This window comes from Benincasa hispida, chromosome 12 (assembly GCF_009727055.1).
Source record: "Benincasa hispida cultivar B227 chromosome 12, ASM972705v1, whole genome shotgun sequence".
In the NCBI taxonomy this organism is placed as follows: domain Eukaryota; kingdom Viridiplantae; phylum Streptophyta; class Magnoliopsida; order Cucurbitales; family Cucurbitaceae; genus Benincasa; species Benincasa hispida.
The window spans coordinates 33,019,463-33,038,084 of NC_052360.1; positions in this window are offsets into that span (position 1 = coordinate 33,019,463).

The following is an 18,622-nucleotide window of genomic DNA, read 5'->3' on the forward strand; positions in this document are numbered from 1 at the left end:
CTCCCATTTTTGATGATGACAAAACCACCATAATACCAAAAATACTTTCCCCTTTTTAGTTATCAACAAAAAGATATTACAAGTGATTTTTTTTCTCCCTCTTAATCATACAAATAATGCTCCCCTCAATAAATTATAACACATAAATTCATATGAATAATGCTCCCCCTATCAAACATAATTAGGCAATTCTAATAATACCAAGTGCAAGTCTATTTTTTACAAAAGGCTTCTTCATTTAATGCCTTTGTAAGAATATCTGCTATCTGGTTCTCAGTATTAACATAATTAATGACAATATTTTATATTTGCACATGTTCTCGAAGAAAATGATGTCTAATATCTATATGCTTTGTTCTAGAATGTTGAATGGGATTTTTAGTTAATTAAAGTTTAACTAGTATTATCACAAAAGATTGGTACTTGTTTCAAAATTTAACACAAAATCACGCAACGTTTGTTTCATCCATAAAACTTGAGAACAACAACTAGCAACAACAATATACTCAGCCTCAGTGGTAGATAATGCATATAGAATTTTGTTTTTACTAACCAAGATACAAAGAACTACTAGAAAATGACATGTTCCACTAGTACTTTTTCTATCAATTAGACTACCAGCAAAATCAGCATCAGAATATGCAATCAAATCTAAAGATGCATTTTTAGGATACCAATAGCCTAAATCAATGGTACCAAGCAAATTTATTTAAAATTATTTTTATAGCATGCAAGTGCGATTCTTACCGATGATTGAAAATTAGCACACATGCATAACATAAACATAATATCAGGCCTACTCGCAGTTAAGTAAGCAAGGATCCGATTATACCTCTATAAGCTTTAATATATGCGTTTTACCTTTTCATCCTTATCAAGCTTTGTAGTGGTAACATGTGTTCATCAAAAACAACATTCTCGTCGTTCTTCAAGTACATGAGTTCTTTTATAAAAACTCTATTTATCTTTATTACATGTAGAATATCCTAAGAATATGCCAAAGTCGTTTTTTGACTCAAACTTTCCAAGTTTCTCTTTGTCTTTCAAAATAAATATTTTGCAACCAAAGACTTTGAAATAGCTAATATTTGGAGTTTTATTATAAAAAGCCATAAGAATTTATCTAAAACAGTCTTATTAAAACACGATTCATTACATAAGATGCAGTATTAATAGCTTCAGCCCAAAAAATTTTGTAAATCATATTCATTAAGCATTGAGGTACCTAATTCTTGTAAAGATCGATTTTTCCTTTCTATGACACCATTTATTGAGTGTTTTTGGAGAGGAAAAATCATTGAGAAATCCATTTTCTTCACAAAAATTTTCAAAAGAAGCATTTTCAAATTCTCCTCCATGATCACTTCAATTTCGAAATCATAAAACCTTTTCATTTTGAATCTTTTAAAAGCTAATAAAAGATTTTAAAGATTCATCTTTATGAGATAAAAAATAAAATCCAAGTAAATCTTCGAAAAATCATCAACTATAACAAAAGCATAATGTTTTCCACTTATAGCTTGCAATAGGTCCAAAAAAGATCCATTATGTAATTATTTGCAAAGCGTCTGAATAGTAGAAACCCATTTTTCTTTGGTTTCGAAATGAAGACTTAGTTTGTTTACTCCATTTGACAAACATCAACAAACTTTATCTTTTTCAAAGTTTAATTTTAGAGAATCTAACAAGGGATTCTTAGAAATATTGTGAAGATTAAATCAGATAAACATTTATTTTCTACTATAGGACAAATTTAATAGATCAATGTATAAACAGTTTTTACTCTATTCCAAAAAAAAGAACTTTTTTCCATCAGATGCATTTTCTATTGTACAATTTTTATCACTAAAATTACTCTATATCCTTATCACATAACTTGACTAATACTTGTGATAAATCATGCTTTAAGACCATCCAATCAAACAAAACATTTTCAATAAGAAAATATCGAACCAGTTACTATATTACCTTTAGCCCAATATTTATCCTTTTACTTTGTCACCGAAGGTAACGTATCCTCCATTTCTTTCTTTTCTAGGTAGTGAATTTTGCTGTGGTCCCCAGTCATAGTGCTTTTGAACAACACTGTCCAAGTACACTTATTCTTTCATGATCTCAAACATACCTGAGAGAATTATTCTCAAGATGTAAATCTTAGGTACCCAATTTGTAATGGGTCGCTGGAGGTTACCTAACAAAAACTTAGAATCCATCTCTTTCATTTCATAATATTGATTTTTCTTAAACTTGCATGTATAAGCTTTATGACTATCGTTTTCCCACATGCCATGACAAATAAATAGAACCTTCTTTGATAAATATTTGTTAAATTTCTTTTATTTTTTGGTGAGGTTTATAACCCTAAACCACTTTTTTATCAAATATGCATTGTTGCCTTAGCCCATCATGGATATCATAAATTTTTTCCCATTGCTAAACTTTAAAAGATAGCTGAAATATTTCATTTTATTTTCTAATAATTTTTATACTCTTCTTTATTAAAGCATGTAAATTTGATTTAGATAAATCTAGATCTTTTCTAATGTCTTATCATTTTTTCTCATTTTAGATTATCTTACTCAATTAATAAAATTAATTATTTTAAGCAGCTAATTTAGCATTTTTCCTTCCTAAGGAGACATTATATTGCAACCTAGTTTTTTCAAATTCAATTTTAACTTCATTATATAGCATCAATGAGCCTCACTCAAAAAGTAAGGTTTTAGACTTACCTCATCATTCGTCTCATCGTCGTTCTCTAAAAGCCATAAAGCACAGATTTGCTACTTCTTCCTCACTTTCAGATACGCTTTTCAGTGTTGACTTTCTTGAGAAAGTTCCTTTTCCTAAAATGCTTTTTGATACTTCTTGGTCAAGTAAGCGAAACTCCTCATTCATTAGTTCAAACTTTCAGTTTCCAGAGTCCTTTTGGAACTTGAGTGGACTTATAATGCCAAGACTCTTCTTTCTTTTTGACATATTATTCCACATTGGACCTCATGATGTATCTCAGTGTATCATGAGAGATCAACGAGCTCCTCCAGTGGAAGTTTTTTTTTTGAAGAGGTTCTTTTTGCTTCTTGGATCGCCGTAAACCTTAGCTTCCCAAACTATTTAGGCAATGACTCTAAAGCAGATTTTTCTCACATTTTTCAAAGGAGTATAAGATTTTCCTAATCCCTTCCAAAAAGGGGGGCATTTAAAACATTATTCGCTGAACCTAGTAAACATTATCAAGATAAGTTTCATTTGCCATCTATTTTTAAAACAATTCGTAGTTATGAACAACTGCTAATCTTTTGACTCTTTAATTGATTAGTTTCCTTCAGTGAGTTACTTCAAGCATATCCAAATTTCTTTACGCAGAATACACTTGCATGTAAACTCATCCAGGACATAAAGCACAAAACAGGACAGTTCATTGACTTTAGCATTAATAGAAAACTTCTTTTTATCTTCATCATTAAACTCTTTTTCTTCCTTAGGAATATCTTTATTATCAACTATCTTAGTAGGAATTAAAGGACCATTAGAAACAATTTCCCATAGATTATAGTCAATAGAAATCAAATAAATTCTCATCCTAATTTTCCACCATGCATAATTATTTCCACCTTAAAAAATTCAAAAGATTAAGAAGTAGAGAAAAAAAATAAGGTTTTAATAACCAATTTTCAAGAAAAAAAAAATTCTAATGAAAACGACTTTTAAAACTCAATTTTTCAAACTTTTTACAAAAATTAAAAAATTCTAGATTTAATAAGATTAAAAAAAAAAGAATGTAAAATCAAGAAAAAAATTATAAAACCTTTTTGAAATAAGAAAACTGAGCTATCCGCTCTGATACCAATTGTAGGTTCTAAAGACAACACTAGAGGGGGTGAATAGGGTTGACTACCAATTTTTAAAAAATAATTTTATCTTTAAACAAAGCTCAATAAAGTTAACTCACTAATTTGATTAAAGAAAATTTATGCAAGACAAAACTTAAATCATGCAAGCTATGATAACTTCAAATTTAAAGACAATTTAATCAAGGATAAATTTAAATAACACACTAAAAATTAAATCATGCAATTAGGAAAGATTAAAAAATAACTAAGACAAGAAGCAAAAAATTGAAAACAAGAAATAAAAGAGAGAGGAAGAGAAAACACCGAGAATTAATAGTGGTTCCGCAAATTGTCTACTCCACTCTCCAAGACTTCTTCTTGGGTATTTCACTAAGTGATCCTCTTGCAGGTGAGGATCAAACCGACACACAACCCTCTTTTTCTTAGGCTGAAGAGAAACCCGAGATCCTTTTTATTGGTTCAGGATCAAACCAATTTCTTTTTCTCACAACCCAAGGTGTACCCACATCTTAATACAATTCCCAAAAATTAAAAGAAAACCTCACAATATTACCTCTAAATAACTAGGCCAATTTAGGAGCAAGGAGAACAAGAATTTGAGAGTAGAGAGAATTGAAAGCTTAAAACTTGATAGCTTTTTGGTGTGTGAATGAAGAATAAAATCAAGTTGAATTTATAGGCAAGAGGGATAAATTTTGATCATTGGATATGATTGCAAATGAAGGGTGGAGATTGAATAAAAATAAAAAAGGAAAGGATTTGTAATTAAGAGAGGAATTGAAAAGGAAATGATTTGTAATTAAGAGAGGAATTGAAAAATTGGAATTATTGAGATTTGGAGAATAAAAAAGGATTTGAAGGATGACAATTTAGGAAGGAAATCAAATTTGAAAAGGCTGAAAAATCCACGCCCGCGCCACGTGTCGCCATACTATTGATCCGCGCGTCAATTAAATATCAGCTGCCACTTGTCATTATCTTATTCGTCCATGGTCGCCACGTCACTGCCACATCATGTGCCATGTCATCGCCACGTCAGNAAATATCAGCTGCCACTTGTCATTATCTTATTCGTCCATGGTCGCCACGTCACTGCCACATCATGTGCCATGTCATCGCCACGTCAGCAAAAAGTGGCCTGTTGAAGCGCCACGACATCTGCCACGTCATCAAAATTGACCATTTGTGAGCCACATCAGCCACCACGTCGGATGCCACGCCAGCAAGGTGCCATGTGTCACTGCCACGTTGGATTTCCTCTCCAATCTTCGTTTGCTTATAACTTTCTTGTTTGAACTCCGAATTAAGCGATTCAAATTGCGTTGGAATCTTCTTTCTGAGCTCTACAAGATAGTGACTTTGAAACACTGAAAATATTAGTACAAAAAATCTGAGTTTGTTATCATCAAAATACTTGGTTTGATTGAAGCCCTAAAGTTAACAATATTCACATTTTTCAATATATTTGTAAATATACCAAAAAATAAACTATGATATATGTGATATATATTACATTTTTCATTATACTACCAATATATTTGACTTGTACTTGAGATCACAACAGATAGTTGATCGATTTTCAGCTTGAAAAAATAGAAGAAAAACAATCTCATAAAATGAAGGAAATATTAATTTTAGATAAAGAAGGGAAGAGAGATAATAAAAAAAAGTAATATAATAATAATGATAATTAAAAAACTTCAAAAGAAAAAAAATAAGAAGAAAGAGAAAATGTATTTTAAAAAATACTATTGTAATTAAACTAAGAGAATGTTTGAAATAACTTAGAAAAAAGGTTTTAAAAAATTCATTTTTTAAACAATTTTGATAAAAACTCGTTAAAATAATGTGTTTGACAACTCTTTCTTAAAAGTATTTTTATATACAAATATATTTGGTTTGTTATATATTAAAAGTAATTTTATATAGAAATATGTTTGGTTTGTTATATATTAAAAGTATTTTTACTAATGTTTTTCAAGGTTGGTAGGTGGAGACCAGAGGTTGGTTGGCAATGGTCGTCAAAATTGGTGGCCAGAAGTTTGCCGACGGAGTCGCAGAAAGTGGTGGACGAAGGTTCGTCAACAGCGATCGTAGGAGGTGGCAGTCGGAGTTGGCCGGAGGCGATCACCAGATGGGGTGTCTGAAAGTTGACCGATAAACTTCCTAGATTAAATTAGAGAAAAAAGAAAAAAAAAATGAGATAACCCATGGATTTGAACGGTGTTTACTATTCAAACCATGAGAAATAGTGTAGAAAGTCAAGACTTCCTAGACCCTTGTCCCAAACAAGGGTTGGGTTTAGGATGCCTAACCCATCCAATCCCAACTATTGAAACAAACCTATCGAGTTTTGGGATGAATTTTCAGTTTAAAGAGTGATGGATAGTTGGGGTATATGAAATGTTCATTTTGTCTTTTAGTGAAAAAAGAACCCTAATGGGGTATCTACTAGTCATTCATGCATGAGCATCTACAATATCATGTGACCATCGATTACTTAGGCGACAACAACAACTTTATAGTATTGCAATTGCGTTAATGACGATGTGATGGCAACTGAAGCGTGACGTCAACAATGTTTTCAACATGGTCAATTTCCTTTGGCATCTTCAACCAAAAGGTTGGTGAGGCTTTTCTTCCATTTTCTACCATTTTGTATACTTTCTTGTAAGAAAAAACTACTTGTTTGTTAACATAATTGCTAGCCTAATCAAAATTTGGGCTTGAAGAATCTTCATACAGATGTATTTGAGCCTTCTCTATAACATTGGTCCATTGTGAGAGCTTCTCAATTTAAGCGTGTGACTGACCTTATAGAAGAAGGTTTCTTGGGCCATTTTTCAGTGGGTCGGATCTAACAAAAGATAGAGTGTGTGAGTAAGCCATTGGGTATAATTTCTTCTCTAAGGGTTTGAGAGTTTCTTCAACGAGTACTAATTGATGGGAGAAAGACATATGTGCCATATGTGAATTACCACAATTATTGGTAGCATCATAGTCAGGATTCGAAGGAATATCGTACTGGGTCTAGTTGATTACGCCCGATTTTTCTAATGAAATAGAGTGAAGTCTTTGAAATACTAGAGAGGAACTGTTAAACTTTGAGAGAGTGTTACTGATATTGTAACTCATGAATTGCACTACTTTATTGTTGATAAACTAAGAAAGATAGTGATCACCTTTCGATAGTGCAAGTAGATCTCTCCTTGAAATCGAATCACTATAACTTTCTACGTATCTATTTTTTTGCCTTCTTCACTCTTAAGCTTTTCTATTATTTGATCTTTGGTTTTATTTCTCATCTGTGTGTTGTTAGTTCTGTTTTGAATAACATTTATTTTTGGTTTTTTCTATGTTGTTTTGAAATATTTGTGAAGTTATTAGCTTTTTAACATGATTTTAGTTGTTGTCCTTCTTAGAAGTATCTTGGAAGTATCTTTCAACATAAAAATTTTAAACCCCTACCCCTAATTCATTGTAGCATATTTATATGTATGTTTTATGTGATTTAGAGTTGGTGTACACATAGAGCTATTTCATATCATTTCATATGCTTTTATCTTCTAATTACCATGTAATTATCATCCAATTAAAAATTAAAAATCCTTAATTATAATTCATTCATATGCATGTTTTAGATGATTTAGAGTAGATGTCATGCTATAAAGTTTTTTTAATATCATTTTGGTTTTCATTCTTTAGCTCACGAGTATCTTACTAGTATCTTCCAACATTAAAAATTTGCAACTATTAACTTTACCTCATTGTGACACATTTATATGCATGCTTTAGGTGACTTGGAGTGGTTATAACATGCTAGGAAGAGTTTCCATGTCATTTTAGATGTTGCCTTTTATCTTCCAAGTATCTAGCACTCATCTTCTAACATGAAAAATCTAAACCCTCACTTTTAATTCATTTATATGCATGTTTTAGTTGATTTAGCTAGAGTGGGTGTACATATGTTGTCAAGCTTTTCAATGTCATTTTAAGTGTAGTCTTTTATCTCGCAAGTGAGAGTACAAACATATGGAACTTTGAATATCGCTTTCTTCTAGGTGATTCTTTATCTTGCATTTGCGAGAAAAAAGTTCTAAGCTTTTACGTCAAAATTCTTTGTGACACATTGTAAACCCTGAATTCTAAATTTCTTAGACAAGTATGTTTAGCCAAATAAATGATATATTAAATATCTAATAAGTGAAAATCCATGTTATTTATAGGAGTTGTGGAGAAAGGAAAAGAAAAACATATTAAATAGGGAAGCCCACTTATTGGTTTGGGCTGGAGGCACTAAATATGGGGTGACGTGGCGATTAATCCTTGAACTCGGGAGGCGGCAGGAAGATTAAAAGGAAGAGGAAATTCGAAAGCTTGATTTCGGCAATTTACATGAGCAAATTTAGTGAAATCGGTGTTATTTGAAAGCTGGAAGAATCTAGTTTTCAAGGTTGTCTTGCCAGAGAAAGATTGCAGGAGAAGAAGAACAAAAAGTGAGGAATTTTTAGAAGAGGCAGAATCTTAGATTAATAAGGGCCTGAGGTGAAGATTGGAAGCTTCAGGCCAAACCATAAGGAACTTTTGGCTGAAATTTTGAGGTAAGAAATTTAACTCAATTTAAAACAAGTTTGTAGAAGAAAGTTTGTTGAAAAGAGTTCAGGATTTTGAGCTCTGAATTTTTGAAATTGAAACAAAGAGTCTGTGCAGAAGCAGACAACTGCTTGAGAAGAACAAGCAAACAGCTCACTGTGAAGAGCAAGAGCGAGATAAGAAGGATAAGGATCTCACTTAGGATGATAATCTCGCTGATTTTTTTATGAGGATCTCGCTCAAGGAGAAAATCTTACTAGAGATGAGGATTGAATCTCGTTGGTGACGAAGCCAAGTTTGTTAGAAGAGGTGAGTATCACTAGGATGAAAATGTTGCTCAGAAAAGCTTGATCTCATTCATGATGAGGATCTCGCTCATGATGAGAATCTCGCTCATGATGAGGATTTTGCTCATGAGGATGAATTCACTCATGTTGATCATCTCGCTAGTAATGTTGTCTTTGTTGATGAAAGTTCTATTAGTAAATGAACTAATTGAGATATTCTGCTAAGAATTCTAAGGAATTTAACCGGAAATTATGTCCTTTCAGGCCAAGAAGAGCTAGAAGAGGCGTATAACCCATTAGAAGCCCCGACGAGCTGTGAGTGACTATGTGATGATTTAATGTTTTAATGATTTAGAAACTATGATTTCTTTGAAGTTATTTCCCATGCTAAGTGTTTAAATGAAGTGCCAAGCAACGTATGTTTGAAGCTATTTCTGATGCTAAGTAAAACATGTTTTCCATGGAAATTGACATGATTTAAATATGTTATCTTGTCCAAATACTTTTAGCATGTTTTAGTAATTCCATTTTCATGATGAACTAGTATGATGATTTGAGCACTAAGCCTTAGTGTTCAACTAAATGTTTATGACTAGTTATATAGCGTATACTGAAGGGCAATAAGAAGGTATCCTAAGGATACTGAAGGAAAATGAGAAAGTATCCTAGATAAGTACATAAGGATACTGAAGGACAATGAAAAAGTATCCTAGTTAAGTACCTAAGGTATGACGGTACTCAATTATGAGCACGTGCACGTAAGTAATACGACGTCGAGGGATTGAGCAAGGTTATTCTCATGCTAAATTTTATGTGACTCTAAGAAACTTATTTCTATGATTAGAAGCATGATCAACGCATGATGTTACTAATGTATGAGTTTTCCAAGTATGTTTTCCATGTCTAACGCATGCTAATGGTTTTTACAAGCTAGTTCAACACGATTTAAGCCAACTTAGTTTACAAAGTATGAAGCATGCGTTAGGGTTAAAACTAAGGTTGAGTGAAACTTGATGTACTATGTTTAAATACCTAAGATTGCCAAAGTACATGCATTGGTATTCCTAAACACAATGAAAAGGAATAATGAAGGTAAGAAAAGTATCTGAATAAATGTACCTAAGGTGTTGACGGTACATAGAAACCTCCACGTGCACGTAGGTAGTTCTGAAGAAGAGGCCGAAGTATGGGTATCCTAGGCCATAAACCATCAAAGAAAGGCCGAAGCATGGGTCTCGTGGCCGATAACAGACGCTGGAAGCTAGAGCGATGTATGCTCGTTCTCAACTAAGGAATAATGATCTTTAATGGTGTTTAAGAGTAGTCATTAATGTTAATGTTTAGAGGAAGTTGCTTGAGATGCCCATCGGTATATTTAAAGAAATCGACATAGGGATCTCTCCTAGCCATAGTTCAGTATGAAGAGATCGAAGTAGAGGTCTCATTTGGCCATGGTTTGGCACTAGGAATTAGAGCGATGAATGTTCATTCTCAGCTAAGATTCAGTTTGCATATATAATGGTTTTAAAGGTTTTATGCACATGTTTGCTTGGTATATTTTAATTCCAATATTATGTTTTCGAGCTTTCAGTTTAAGCATGAGATTTATGTTTTATTAAGTCATTCACTGGGCTTCTAGCTCATGTTTTCAAATGGTTTCCTTTCAGGTAGCGGTCAGTTCCTAAAAGACTTTTCTGCTGCTGCTCTGCCATTCAAAGGAACAGGTTGAAGGAAGCATATTTGAAGACCTATGTTAGTTAGTACACATGTGTCTGTCTAGAGACTAGTATTCTTGATGGGGCTCACTAAGTTGTAATATCCATGTATAAACAATGCTGCGAAACCCTTTAATGTAAATGTGTTAAGTTTTGAGTTAATATGTATGTATTCAGGGTTTGAGCAAAATTTAACAGGTAAGATAGGCATTAAGTGCCAACAAAAGAGTTGGTAACTGCTGCAGTCATAATTCTATTCAGGTTAGGAGGGTAATCTGGTGCGGGGTGTGACATACATAATTTTGCCATATTTTAAGAGATTTAAAGTAAGAATACAAACAACAAATAATATGAAAAACGTCCCGTACATTTCATTCGCCTCCAACAATGTTAATAAAAATAACTAAAATGTTCAACAACAAATATTTTCAATTAATTTTGCACAACTGACTTTTCAGTGTATGCAATAGGATTGCTGCAACATGTTAACCTTGATAAGATCGAATGCTCGATGGAAGCGTTTTATCCCTTTCGTTTTAATTTTGGAAAGATGAAAATTATAGAAAAATTAAGAAACAGAATATAGACATCACCATGCTTGATGTTAAGGTTAAGTATAAATTAAATGAAAAGAATAATTACATTTGAAGACTCTTCTCGAGTAATTTCCAACATACTTTCTTCTTCAAATCTCCTCCAAAAAGTCTTCCTTGACTATGACTCTTGAAAAGAACCCACTGGTGGGAGCGATAATTATTCTAGTAACCTACACAAAACTCTTCTCTGTATTTTTAATGGGAGAGATAGATTAACTTCTCACCTCCCTCCTCCCTCTTCATTAAGGAGAAGTTATCAATTAATTAATTAGTTAACTATTATTTGATTAATTAATATTTAATTAATTAAATCATCATTTAAATATCTTATATTTAATTAAATAAAGATTTGAATCATATTCAAATGCATATTTCTCTCTTAACCTCTAGTTTTAATATGAATTTCATTCATATTATTATATAATATATAACTTTAATATGAGTCTAATTCATTTTAATGTAATATGAATCACATTTAAAAACATCAATTCTCCTATATTATATACTTTAATTTGAATCATAGTCATAATTAACTATATATAGTATTGTATCAATGTACATTATATTTTGTATTAATCATATCATATATAATTAATATATGTTTTCTTAAGCTAATTTGAACAATTCAAATTATTTTTTTTCAAAACTTTGATCCTTGTTAATCTGCTGTGAGCTACCAAGGAGCTAATGGACCTACAAATTATAAGCTCAAATAATTTGAGATAAATTAATTAAACTCTTTAATTAATTAATCAACATCCATTAATTATGGGTCAAACCACTATATACCAATAGGTGCACTCTTATGCATTGTAGGACATGTTGCATTTATAGATATAATTATTACATGTAAGTCAATGCCATAAGCCTTTTTGGTTTTCATTTAATTCCCAAAAAGGGCCAAATATCAAAAGAAAATTTATACTACTAAACTACTCCTATTACTAAAGAAACGTAGCAACAGTGGTAAGTACAGGGTCGAACCATAGGGAGACACATAATTAATTCCCTCTTAAGTTAAATTTGAATGTGGAAAAATAGTAAAAACGGGGTTTTGGATTTTGACTAATTTGAAAACATGCAGGAAAATAAATTGCAAGGGATAAATGTAAACAAGAATAAGTTCATCTAGTTCTCAAATCAAGTTAGGCATTCAATGTAATTTCGATCATCGTTTTTAACCAATTAACTATGCAATTGAATTATGCATGCATAATTACTCGCTTGATTCGATTTAACTAGCTTCTACAAAGGCGGACAACTAGCATGAATCTAACCGAGAAAGCATCCTAATTATTAATTAAGGTCGGAAAGGCCATACCCTAACTGATCTACATGCTTCTAAATTCTATTGGGTTCGATAGCGGCCACATAGAACTAAAAACACATGTATTAAGATTTAGGATTCAATTATGTCGATTAATTGTCAGGAAAGCCAAATTCAATTAACCAATTTTATCTTTGAACCTATCAATTCGACGTTCTAGGAATAGCCATTAAATGCCTAATTTACTATTGCTACTTAGGACCTTGGCAGTACATCAGTATGCAAAAAATATACTTAAACAAGATATTCATGCAAATTGTGATGAACTAAGTATCCTTTAGCATGCATGATAAAGCGTGAAAATCAACATCAATAATCATGCTTAGAAATGTAAATAGATTCAAAGAAAACACAATTATGAATTGAAAGAATCAATCGCATGCCGCCTATACGAATGTGTTAGATCATTACGTTTGTATCAAATACAAAGTGAGTTGTATCCATAGTGTCACAAGAATAAAGTATCTAGTCTTATCCCTATACTATAGACACTTTAGGCTGTATCTTGAACTTTGATTCTTATATGTCTCTACATACAGTTGAAGACTAATAAGACAACCTAGAATGTTAGTTTATTGGTAGGGTTATTAAGACAAAATGAATACAACACATTGAAATAACATTGATAACTCTTTATTGATGATAGTCGATTATTTACATTTGCTTTCTACGAGTTTTAGGAAATAAAACCCAACAGTGGGAGGGTTGCGAACTCGCTTGTCTGTTTTATGGATTTAATAGAAACCTTAATCCTCATATTAGATGACGAAGTTGAGGATCCATTGTTCTATAAATAGGCAATGGATGATGTGGATAAATATGAATGTGTTAAAGCTATGGATCTCAAAATGGAGTCTATGTATTTCAATTCGGTCAGGGATCTTGTAAATTAATCCCATGAGGTAAAACCTATAGGTTGTAAATGAATCTACAAGAGAAAAATGGGTATAGATGGGAAGGTATAAACTTTTAAGGCTAGACTAGTGGCAAAAAGGTTATACCTAGGTTGAGAGAGTGGACTATGAGGAAACTTTCTCACTCGTTACCATGTTGAAGTCTATCCATATTCTCCTGTCCATTTTCACATATTTCTATGGGATATGGCAAATGGATGTCAAGACTGCCTTTGTGAGTGGTAATCTTGAGGAGACCATCTATGTGCAACAACTAGAGGAATTCATTAAACAAGGTCAAAAGCAAATAGTTTGCAAGCTTAATCGATCCATTTATGAATTGAAACAAGCATCTCGATCTTGGAACATAAAATTTGATACTAAGATCAAATCTTATGGCTTTGACCATAATGTTGATGAGCCTTGTGTTTACAAGAAATTCATCAAAAATTCAGTAGCTTTCTTAGTGTTGTATGTGGACGATATTCTATTAATTAAGAATGATGTAGGTCTACTAAACAAATGTTAGAGAATGGTTAGCGACCCAATTCCAAATGAAAGATTTTGGAGAGGTACAATTTGTTCTAGGGATCCATATCATCAGAGATCGTAAGAATAAAATGCTAGTCTTGTCTCAAACATCGTATATTGACAAGATGCTTGTGAAATATTCAATGCACAATTCCAAGAGGGGTTTATTACCTTTCAGGCATGAAATTATATTTCTATGGAATAGTGTCTTAAGACACCTCAAGAAGTTAAAAAAAAAAAGATGGATCCTTTATGTGTCGGCTGTTGGCAGCCTGATGTATGTAATGTTATGTACTAGACCTGACATTTGCTATGTAGTGGAGATTGTCAGTAGATATCAATCCAATCCAAGATTAGATCATTGGACAATAGTTAAAACCATCCTCAAGTATCTTTGGAGAACGAGGGACTACATGCTTATGTATGGAGCTAAGGATTTGATCCTTACAGGATACACTAATTCTACTTTTCAGACTGATAAGAATTTCAGGAAATCTACATTAGGATCAGTGTTCACTTTTAATGGAGAAGCAGTAGTTTAGAGAAGCACAAAATAAGATTGCATTGTTAACTCTACCATGGAGGTAGAGTATGTAGCGACTTGTGAAGCTGCTAAGGAGGCTGTATGACTTAGAAAGTTTTTAAGAGATTTGCAAGTTGTCCCTGATATATCCAAGTCCATCACCTTTTATTATGATAATAGTAGTGTTGTGGTAAAATCTAGGGAGCCTAGAAGCCACAAGAGAGGGAAGCACATTGAGTACAAATATCATCTCATCTGGGAGATTGTGCATAGAGGACATGATCGTAACGAAGATCGCTTTGAAGCACAATGTTGGTTATCCATTTACAAAGGTTCTCATGGCTAAAGTGTTTGAAGGTCACTTAGAGAGTCTAGGTCTACGAGACATGCACATCATCTGGTTTAGTGCAAGTAGGGGATGTTACTAGGCGTGTATTGTATGCCCTAATTTATTGTTTTGTGTATTGTACTCTACTTATGCTTTGTATTTGTACACCCCACTAGCTTTAAGATAAGTGAGAGATTATTGGGGTTGATGCCCTAAATTTCGTGGTTTCGTAGTCTGTATATTATTTGTACAAACCAATTATTTGTTTAATAAAATAAAATATTATTTTATTTGACGTTTAGTTTTCATCAACCAAAAACCAATAAACCAAGATCCTAGGTTATTTAATGTAGCTTAAACATGTATGTGGTGACATACAAATGGATTATGTTTAAGTAACAACCTGAAAGGTTTGTAGTAGACAGATACGACTGAGTATCTTATCCTAGTGACACTATGGATACAACCCACTTTGTAATTGTTGTTGTTGGGATTAGTGTCCTAATTCTCCCGGAGTCTCGTTGTTTTGTAAAGATACACATTGTTTTATTAATAAAATAAATGTTATTTCATTCTGGCATTTACTCATATCCAATAAACAAAACTCCTTGGTTGTCTTATATGAACTTAAGCATGTATATGTGATATACAAGTGGATCATGCCTTAAATGATAACCTAAATAGGTATGTAGTATAAGGATTAAGGTGGGATACCTGATCCTCGTAACACTACGGATACGACCCACTTTGTAGAGGTTTGCAAGTGTTGTAAACTACTACAGATGGTAGATCTTGACCATTCATGTAGAGACGTGCGAGCAGGAGTGTCCTATACAAAGAGTTTGTATAAGATCCAAACCACGAGATGAATAGACTCTGTATATAACGCCGTTGATACTAGAGACTTACATCTCACCTAAATGACCATAGGTGACACGACCTCAATCCTGAGTGTTTTGGGAATTCCTGCCTTTGAGGGCGATCCTTTGATTAGTATGGGTGAGAGTGACCAGATTTCCAACTCAATATACTTACCTTTTTGGGGATTTGTCTGATCTGGGAGCTGGGAACTCAGTCCACAAAATGGAATTGACTCATTTCCCGAAGCAGGGATAAGTAGAGAGATTTCTCCCTTAATGACTGATTCCAGGGCTTGAACATAGTGACCATAACTTCTTTTTGGAAGAGAGGACTCGGTCATAGTATGACTATGACTTATGTTCATTAGAGGGATCAGTGATATTTAAAGAGTTAGATGTAACTACAGAGGCATAACGGTAATTGGCCCAGCTGTACTTACGAGCGATCTGTAAAAGGTTGTCGCACTGCTGATTGGTTAAAATGGATACATAATATATCTGTGGTAAGAAGAGTTAACCTGTCGGTCTTTAGTGGAGTGCCTAATAGTTAACAGATGGTGGATCCCGTGACTAAAGAGTTTAGTCAGTTATTCACGTACCGTTGAAGCTTCAAGCTATAGGTTCATAAGGTCCCCTTGGTAGCTCAATGGATTCAGTTGAGGATCAGTTGTTGGTGCTGATTTGAAATGTTCAAATTGACAAGAGGTAATTCGATTATATATGGTATGATCGATATGATGTATGAGATACATCTAGTGGAGGATTGATGTAAATGAGATTTACATTAAGTACTATGGAATAGAAAAAGAACTATAGTTTATATGTTTCATGAGATGAAATATTAAAACTATAGGTTATTAATATAGTATGATAAGTTGGTTATCATTTATATTTATAATAATATTAATTATTGGATAATTAATTCTTTTTCTCTAATAACCAATTGAGTGAGAGGTTATTGGTGGTTCACGGTAACCGTGAGATAAAAGAAAAATTGTTTTCCTAATTTTAGTAAGTTTTGGTCAAAATTGTTTTGGAGATTTTTCTCAATCGGAATCTCACGAACGGAAGTTGTCAAGTAAATACGATTTACTAAGCGACAGCTTGAGCGAGCTAGATGATCATGTAGTGTTTTGTAAGCGATAGACATATAACTAAGCAATGAGCTAAACGATTGAGCATCGACCTATACGATAGGTTTCAGCCATCTCCCACTTGCCCAATCGTGTATACGATTGTTGTTTCCTTCTTCTTCTGTCTCAAATCAAGTCTGCACAGAGCCCACCCTCTGGATTATCACACCGAGAATACCAAGGTAACCTTCTTGGTGGTGTCATACTCAACTCGACACCGTCGAAGTTCTGTGGAGGCCGTTCGTGTTGTTGGGGTGTTCGTGACCAAGACGATCGCAGAGGACGAGTGCCTCAGTGTTCGTGTTGTGTAGCAGTCGTGTTATTTGAGCGTTCGAGGTTCTTGTGTTCGAGCGTGCATGAGCAAGTAGCATGGAGACGAGTCTACAAACGTGCGTAGAGATTTCTCCTTGATTTCTTATTGTATCATGTTGTAATTTCTATAATGAATGCATAACCATTTATTTTATTTACGACTGTAATTTGTAATGTTCATACATGATTGTAATTTGGAATGATCTTTTCGGCTGCTAATGGAAATCCTTGTGTTCGATTTCCTTCAGTTGTAAATTGTTACAAATGATCTGATCTTGATCCTTCATGTGGAGACATACGAGTGGAGGTATCCTATACAAAGAGTTTGTATAAGACCAAACCACAAAATGATTGATCTCTCTTTATAACATTGTTACTTGAAGAGACTTGCATTTCACTAAGATGATTATACGTGACTTGACCTTAATCTTGAGTGAGATATGAATGATTGCCTATGATAATGGTCCCCTTGATCTGTATGAGTGAGAGTGGCCTGATTCGCCGACTCAATATGCCTACCATTTTGCTATTTTGGGGGTTCTTCTGAGTAGGAAGCTGAGAACACAACCATATAAGAAAGATCTCACTTTTCTCGTTGTTAGGGTAAGTAGATAAATTACTCCCTTAAGGGCTAATTTCAGGTCTTGAACAACGAGACATTTCACACCCTCACTGGCCAGGGAGGGGTCTTATTATAGTTGGACTATGACTAATTGTTCTTTAGAAGGATCAGTGGTATTTAATGAGTTAGATATAACTACAGGGGTAAAACAATAATTTTGACTCAACTATAGTTATGAGCAATTTATAAAATGTCAACTTACTATTGTTGATTATATCCAATAGACACAAAAATATATCTACAGTGCGAAGAGTGCAGCTGTCGGTCTTTAGTGGAGTGACCAACAATTAGTGAATTTTAAAATTAAGTTTAATTAATTAATCTCGTATCATTGGAGCTTCTAATCTGTAGGTCCATAAGGTTCTCTTGCTAGCTCAATAAGGGTTAGTGAGAATCAATTAATTGGATTAATTTGAATTGTTCAAATTAATTGTATGAGATGCAATTAATATAACATATATATATACATTATATATAAAGTTTATTGAAATAAATATTTGAATATATTAATTGTATGAATGTGATTCATATAAAAACTATAGGTTAAATTAGTGTGAATATGATCCATATTAAAACTATAGATTATATGAGAGAATATAAAGTTAGTTTATATTTTATGTGATATAATATAAACTATAGGTTATATATTATATAAGATATAATATATAATATAAAGTTAGTTCCCCTTACTTTCACACTCATTATTTTTTTACTTTTTGTCATGAGTGGCTAAACTAAAGGTGGGATGGGGGTGAAAACCAATTTTCCAACAACTATAATGTGTGATTAATACTTGGTCCTTAGTAACGTGGAGGTAGTGTAGTATGCTTGAATTCGTTTGACCGACCAAGGAGAGTATTAGCTCTTCAACTACTCAAGAGAGCAATGAAGTGTGGAATAACAATACTATCGGGAGGTAAGTGCCTTAAAGCTAAGGTACCCACTCTATGTGATGAGCAAAAGCATTTAACTATAGATATATGATGATTGAGGTAATATTATCTAAGAGGTAGATATCAACACGAATGTGTTCTTTTTTACCAAGTTA